The following is a 7,999-nucleotide window of genomic DNA, read 5'->3' on the forward strand; positions in this document are numbered from 1 at the left end:
AGTTTGGAGCCTCCGGTGATGCTCCTCAGTCCGGAGCCTCCGGCGATGCCCCCCTTCGGCGGTGGTCTGCAGCCCGGATCCTTCGGCGGCGGTCTGTAGGCCAGAACCTCCAGTGGTGGTCTGCAGCACAGAGCTTCCAGTAATGATTTACAGTCCGATTCCTCTGATAATGATCCACAGGCCGGTGTTACAGAAGCGGAGGGATCTGCGGGCGGAACGGGGGTTACGTCCTGAGCCGGAGCCACCTCCGTTGCTGGAGGATCGGAGGGAGAGGAAGGTTCTGGGTGTAACACTAGAGCCGCCATAAACTTTTGTCACCCACCCTACCCTCCCTTTGGGTTTTGTTGTTGGGGGGGTTGTTGTTTTGGGGGGGTTGTTGTTTTTGTAGGTGCGGACTTTGGGGGGGTACTGTCACGTCCTGACCATAGTAAGTTGTTATTTTCTATGGTAGTGTAGGTCAGGGCGTGACAGGTGGTGTTTGTCTATGTTTTGTATTTCTATGTTCAGTTTCTAGTTTTTGTATTTCTATGTTGGTTTTGTTTGGCATGATCTCCAATTAGAGGCAGCCGGTTGTCGTTGTCTCTAATTGGAGGTCATATTTAAGTTGATGTTTGTCCCACCTGTTTTTGTGGGTGATTATCTTTTGAGTAGTGTGTTTTCTCTCTGCGTCACGGTTTGTTGTTTTTGTGTATTCAAATATTTAGTGTATTGCATTTAGTTTCACGGTAAATAAAATATGTGGAACTACGAACAAGCTGCATTTTGGTCCGATCCTTTGAACAGCCATGACACCTATACATAATTAGCAGGCAGCGCGTGTTAACTGTCCTGTTGCGTAATAATCACATTTTGGAACAATGAGTGCATTCTGACATCACGTGCATAAACAATTCACGCTGGGGCGACCATTAGAGATATTTGGAACTCACATGTGAAAAGGTTAAGAGCAGTTGGAGGCCAGGGAAGGAGTGTTGTATGGTATTGAAGATCGTTTTGGAGGTTTGTTTACACAGTGTCCAAAGAAGGGCCAGATGTATACAGAATGGTGTCGTCTGTGTAGAGGTGGATCAGAGAATTGACAGCAGCAAGAGCAACATCATTGATATATACAGAGAAAAGAGTTTGCCCGAGAATTGAACCCTGTGGCACCCCCATAGACTGCCAGAGGTTGAACAACAGGCCCTCAGATTTGACATACTGAACTCTATCTGAGAAGTAGTTGGTGAATCAGGCGAAGCAGTCATTTGAGAAACCAAGGCTATTGAGTCTGCGACTTCCAGCAGTAACCTCATTTTTGATCAAGTAAAGTTTAAAAAAAGGGAACATTTGCCTTTTTAATCCTATTCATTGAATATCGGTGGATTTATCATCCGATATATATTTATATATCAGTAAAATGCTGTAACGGAGTCAAGAAGCAGGTGCAGGTGAAACGTTTATGAACACAACAAACATGAAATGCGACAACATAACAGTGGCGTTTACGCATATACACAGAAACAATACTGACTGGGGATAGAACCAAAGGGAGTGACAGATATAGGGGAAGTAATCAGGAAGGTAATGAGTCCAGGTGAGTATCATGATCTGCAGGTGTGCGTAATGATGGATCCCAGGACCGGTGGTTAGTATACGGAACATAACCCTCCATCCTTCTTGGCCACAAAGAAGAAACCAGCCGATGCAGGAGAAGTGGATATACTTTGTTGGAGCGCCTCTTGGATGTAATCCTCCATGGCCTGGGTCTCAGCCACCGACAGAGGGTAGATGTGTCTGCACGGAGGTGCTGAACCTGCAAACAGTGGCATTTACACAGGAACAATACTGACTGAGGAAGGAACCCAAGGGAGTGACAGATATTGGGGAGGTAATCAGGAAGGGTGAGTATCATGATGATCTGCTGGTGCGCGTCATGATGGATGCCAGGTGTGCATAATGATGGATCCCAGGACCGGTGGTTAGTATACCACCCGACGTCGAATGCCAGGGGAGGAGACGTGACAAATGCCAATATTGGTATATTGTTTGGGCTCTGCTGTTCACAAACCCTACTGGTCACTATGTAAACAGTGTATTATGTCATAACCTTGGTAATAAAACAAGTTATCAGAAAGAAGTTATTTTCATTCAACAGGTTGGAAAATGACCTTTGGAGTACTACTGGTTGATTTCTTTCATAAGAAACTGGAACCGGAATTCTCATTTGCAATCTACTCCAAGGCCCTCGTAAAGGTAACAACTAAACGGAATGGAATAGAACTCAATTACAAAGGAGACATAACTCTGAAATGCAGTTATTTACCTTCTGAAACCTGTGAAATCGCTCCCCCACCTGGAGGCGATGTTTGGCTGGGCAGCACACGACACACCACACCACACAGTCACACACCCTCTGGCGTTTCTGTCTCTGTGTGGCTGAGCTGTTGATCACTAATGTGTGTGTGTTGACATAACCTCTGTGTAGCCAGCGGTAACTGGTGACCAACTATTGTCTGGTAATTGGTAGCTGTGATAAGGTTGCAGTTTTTAAGGTTGTGTCTGGCTCTGAGGGAATTAATTATGTAAGATAATAGATGCAGGTTAAACAATGCAGGAAGACACACACAGGTGCACACACACACACACATGCACACAGAGACAAACGCACACTCAAACGCTAAATGCCAACTATGTGTGTGGACAGGGTGAGATGAAAGGTAGTGATGACAGGTCTTGTGAGGCATGTGATGTAACCTATCCCCTGTGCCCGACGGCATTCCGCTCTGTGTAAGCCACTGACCCTACAGCACGATGACAACTCTATTTGGGACATGGGTGTGTGTGTGTGTGTGTGTCTCTGGTGCTTCGGTGAATACCAAACAGTACTATGTTCATACAGAACAGCATGGTATGCACAGTGGGTTGTAAACTGTAATAGAAGTCCAGAGATCAGTGAGAACACTAGAAAAGGGGTTTTGATACTTTTTGGGTCCGGGGATGCCTGTTGTGATAGTCAATTCATTAGGGACCCCCTCATAATTTGAGTGAGATAAAAATTTGTATACAAGGAGTTTTACTATGTCTTCAGCAGTGCATGGCCGGACAAACCAAGTCTCGAGCCCTGTGAAGGAACATTTCCTACATTTCTACACAACCTAATATGACCAATGGCCCTTCTAGCCATCTGTATTTGGAACAACATAAAGTAAGCAAAAATGCCCAGTCATCAAGTTAGGTAAGAGATCATTATTAAATAGGTTTAAGTGATTGATAAGACTGAACTAGATCAATGATAATTCAATAATCAATATTCGGTTGCACCTTTAACCAATAGCCTAACAAATGAACAACTCTTACAAATAAAGTACAAAGACTTTTGATTGTATTTATTGAGACATCCTCTACATCAAATTTCAGCCAGCCCGAGCCACCTGCATGCCCAACCCCCACCAGTCTAGTCAATAACGCAACTCTCTCCCCCAACAAAACTTCCTTCCCATCTTTTGTTTTGTCTCAAGGAAAGGTTTGGTAAACAAAAGTTGTATAAAAACACACATAACACAGATTCTCAATTTAATTCATATCATAGACTTAATATTACTGCAGAGCTCTTTTTATCTGCACACAATATAGCTGGGTCACCCGGTCCTGCCCCTAAGGGTCTACCGCCCTGCAGCGCCACAACCCAACACACCCCACTCAGCTTTATGATCTTAGTGAAACATTCATCATTGGTTTCAGGTGTGTTAGGTGAACGTCAGTGACAACCAACAGTAGAGCAGACCCCCAGGGCCACGACTCAGCAGCCCAGCAGCTAGGGATTGCCTAAATAGTTCTTCCCTGACGTGGGCATTTTTTCAATACTCCTTTTGTCGTACAGCATTCCATATAAGGCATAAATACCTTCTGAAATGTATACAGTCTAAACTTAATCTTGTAATAAATCAAATCTAGTGATACTTAACTTGACATTCCTTTCATCCATTGTGGGAGGATAACCAACCTTCCAATTAATGGCAATACATTTCTTAGCCACTATAAATGCTAGGTTGCACTGTTTCTTCTGATAACAGTCTCCAGTATCAACATTTCCAAGCAAACAAAAACAGGGAGAAGGGAAAATCTGTAGACATGCTGAGATAGAAGAACATACTCTGTGACAGAATTCAGCCAGCCTTCACAATACCATAAAATATGCAAATATGTCCCCTTTTGTGTTTTACAACTCCAGCAGAATAATGACATTTCCATGTGTACATTTCTGTGTGCATGATATTCAGTTTCACTGGCATATAGTATGTTATAGTAATTTTTGTCTGAGAATATATGAACATGACTGGGCATTCTAACGTATCTGTATCCATTCATTATCATCAATAGCGTCTCCCAGGTCTTCCTCACATTTTAGTTTTACATGCTGTGTGTCATCAGGAAAAGCCTCTATGTCAGACTGCCTTAAAATAGTTTCAATCTTTGAAGCTTCTTGCTTGTCCAGTGTTTGCTGCACAGAAAATAGTGTTGTATCTGCAAAAATTCACCTCAGCTCCATCACAGAGTGGTCTTCCCTGGCTGCCTGACCCTGATGAGACCCCTGTCACCATCTGATCCTGCTCAGATGAGGCATGACAAAGAATTACATTGTTGTACATTTATATATTATCCAAGAATAGAATCAATGGTTCAATAACTTAATTTACCATTATTCCCAGATCCCAGAATGTAGCCTACCCATAAACTCAAGATTGGAACTTTGTATCCATTCACTGATTGTTATAATATACTGCAAAATTCACCTGAGCTCCGTAGACTGGTCTTCCCTGGCTGTCTGACCCTGCAGGGACACCTGTCACCATCTGATCCTGCTAAGACATGATGAGCATAGTGTTTTGTATTGACTGTGCACCATGACAGTGAAGCCTGTAGAGCTGTTTATACAGTGTCAGTGTGAAAAGTAGGGAATTTGCGAGGGAAACTGACAGATCAATAATGTTACATTGCTATACTGACTAATAAAAACGTATAATTCGCTGACAAAAACGTCAGAATATCGGTCTTCAATCGTTTGGCCATTGGTTTCCTAATTTGATTCAATTGTAGTGTGATGGAGGCAAAAATAATAGCTAAAGTTAGTGAGCTAGCTAGCTAACGTTAGCCAACTTTAGGCAAGCTCTGCTAGCTAATGGTGCAATGGTACGTCGTCAAATGTACTTCTGTTGAAACGAGACAAAACAAAGGCTACAAAACATTTTCATTCACACAACAGCTGTTAGATACTGCTACCTGACAGATACAGTGCCTTCGGAAAGTATTCAGACCCCTTGACTTTTTCCACATTTTGTTACGTTACAGCCATATTCTAAAATTGATTACATTTGTTTTTTCCCTCATCAATCTACACACAATGTTAACTCAAAATGACACAACAACAAGGTTCCAGTTTAACAGCGTTTACTCAACCGTATTAGCACAATACATGGTTACCATTCCACTCAGGCCAGGTTCATCAACAACGACACTCCTGTGCAGGCGCACTAATAACAAAGTGATAGCACCGTAATAACAGAAATATAGGGATACTTAAAACATGAACTTAACACACAATACCCCATAATGACAAAGCAAAAAAACGTCTTCTTTTTTTTATTTTGCAAATGTATTAAATATAGAAAACTGAAATATCATATTTACATACCGTAAATTCCGGACTATAAACCGCAACTTTTTTCCCAGGCTTTGAACCTCGCGGCTTAAACAATGACGTGGCTAATATATGGATTTTTCCCGCTTTCAATTTTTTTTTATCCAAAAAAACACATTCTGTGAGGTGCTCAGTTTTTTGGGCGGCATGAAGCTTTCATTAGACCAATGAAATTGCCGAACAGGTTAAGGTCAAACAACTTTTTTGATTACTGTTTAGATTAAATCGAGCGCTCTCAAACTTCCCATCATTCTGATTACGGTAGTCATTTTGTCACCCTCATCATGGCAAATACACGGAGAAATGCATATGATTCAGCTTTCAAGTTGAAGGCGATTGATCTGGCTGTTGGAAAAGGAAATAGAGCTGCTGCACGGGAGCTTGGTCTTAATGAGTCGATGATAAGACGTTGGAAACAGCAGCGTGAGGAATTGACTCAGTGCAAAAAGACAACTAAAGCTTACTGCTAATTTTTTATTTTTTGTTACAAGCCGTGTTTCGTTAAAGCCTATTTATTTTTGTTACAAGCCGTGTTTCGTTAAAGCCTATTTATTTTTGTTACAATCCGTGTTTCGTTAAAGCCTGTGTAAAGTTCATTTGTTTCAATGTACCGGTAGGCACCTGCGGCTTATAGACATGTGCGGCTTATTTATGTTCAAAATATTTAAAAAAAATTAAATTCAGTGGGTGCGGCTTATATTCAGGTGCGCTTAATAGTCCGGAAATTACGGTAAGTATTCAGACCCTTTACTCAGTTGTTGAAGCACCTTTGGCAGTCAGTGATTATAGCCTCGAGTCTTCTTGGGTATGATGCTACAAGCTTGGCACACCTGTATGTTCTTCTGTAACATAACAAAATGTGGAAAAGGTCAAGGGGTCTGAATACTTTCCGAATGCACTGTAGCTAGAGGCGAGCTAGAGCTGAACTGGCTGTGGTAACTGCTAGCTAACTGCTAGTAGTTCATTCATTACAGTCAAGAGGGTTGAAAATTTGCTAATATGAATGTCAGTTACTAGCTCAGCGCTGGGAATAAATAGTAGTTTGCCAGCTAGATTAGTCAACTAAAGAGTAGCCAGTTTCTGCTCTCCTTGCTTTTACAACTCGTAAAAAAAGTGCAACACAGACAGCAGCTGCCTCTGTTAATCTCTCCTGTGCTGGTCCTATACGCCAGCCTTTCAGAAGCTTTGCCGTCACACAGCCTGTCCGGCACGCTCTGTGGTGTCTGTGTGGTCCTAAATCCAGCCAGCTCAAACCGGAAAACGGCCTACCTGACCGCTCTGAGGCGTCTGCATGGTCCTAAAGCACACCGGAGCCGAGTTTTGTATCACAGCGCAATGATAAAACTGGGGGGGACCAAAAAATTTCCGAATGTGGGGGGGTCATGTCCCCCCGTCCCCAATGAAAGTTGCTCCCCTGTATTAAACCCCCAAAATGTATTCCACGGATCCCTTGGCCAAATCGAATCTATTAGAAACATTGATAAAATACATTTGTTTTTATAAAAAATTATAAGATACATACCCTGCATTAAGTAAAATAAATATTAGGCAAAATGCTGCAACCTTCTTACCAACTGCAAATGCTTCTGTTTTATCATTAGGCATACATTTAAATGTTTTTATTAGCTTACCATTATTATAATTCCTGTGCATCAAGCACTTCCATTTCCGCCAAAATAACAACATTCACTTTCCTGTCAAGTTCAACATTTTAAAATACCAGCCTTTGCAGAAAACTGACGCACGCAAGATTTAGAGTCTTTTTTGTGCCCACGCACCTTTGATAAATGAGGCCCCTGGTCAAAAGCAGTCCACTATACTGTATAGGGAATAGGGTGCAATTTGGGATGCAGCCCACACCTCAGTGGCCACCAACATAACATATTCAACACAAGGAATAACATAGCCTACTTATCTATTAACTATATAACTTCCCCCCAAGGCCAAATTAATTAAATGTTTAACACAGAAAGCAGTCACACTTTATTTGGACACTATATGTTAATAAGCAACTGCTTGCTAAGGTTACGGTAAGGTTTTGAGTATGGGCTAGGTTAAGGGTTAAGTTTAGGGTTAGGATAAGGGTTACGGTTACAGCTAGGGTAAGGGTTAGTAGATAGTTGAAATGTTACTGATAGCCTGTAAAGCATGCACAGATGGACTATCCAAATAAAGTGTTATGCAGAAAACTACAGTATCAACTAGACTAAGTTAGACAATTTCTTTCCTGTGAGCAGTTCAGTAAAAAAAGAACAGAAATAAAACATTGACTATCGCTGTGGGGTTCGTTAATGCAATATCCCAGCAAATATTTCTCAGTCT

The 7,999-nt window shown here is 41.8% G+C and overlaps 1 long non-coding RNA gene across 1 annotated transcript; it reads right to left on the minus strand.

Annotated features, from left to right (window-relative positions):
- Window positions 1-865: 865 nt before the first annotated feature.
- On the minus strand, window positions 866-7,690 carry LOC106584004 (uncharacterized). The gene is made up of 3 exons (XR_001323670.2): window positions 7,309-7,690; window positions 4,773-4,838; window positions 866-4,586 (listed from the first exon to the last, which is right to left on the minus strand). It is a non-coding gene; the product is annotated as an uncharacterized lncRNA (long non-coding RNA).
- Between the last annotated feature and the right edge of the window lie 309 nt (window positions 7,691-7,999).

The sequence above is a fragment of the Salmo salar genome, chromosome ssa23 (genome assembly GCF_905237065.1).
Source record: "Salmo salar chromosome ssa23, Ssal_v3.1, whole genome shotgun sequence".
Classification (NCBI taxonomy): domain Eukaryota; kingdom Metazoa; phylum Chordata; class Actinopteri; order Salmoniformes; family Salmonidae; genus Salmo; species Salmo salar.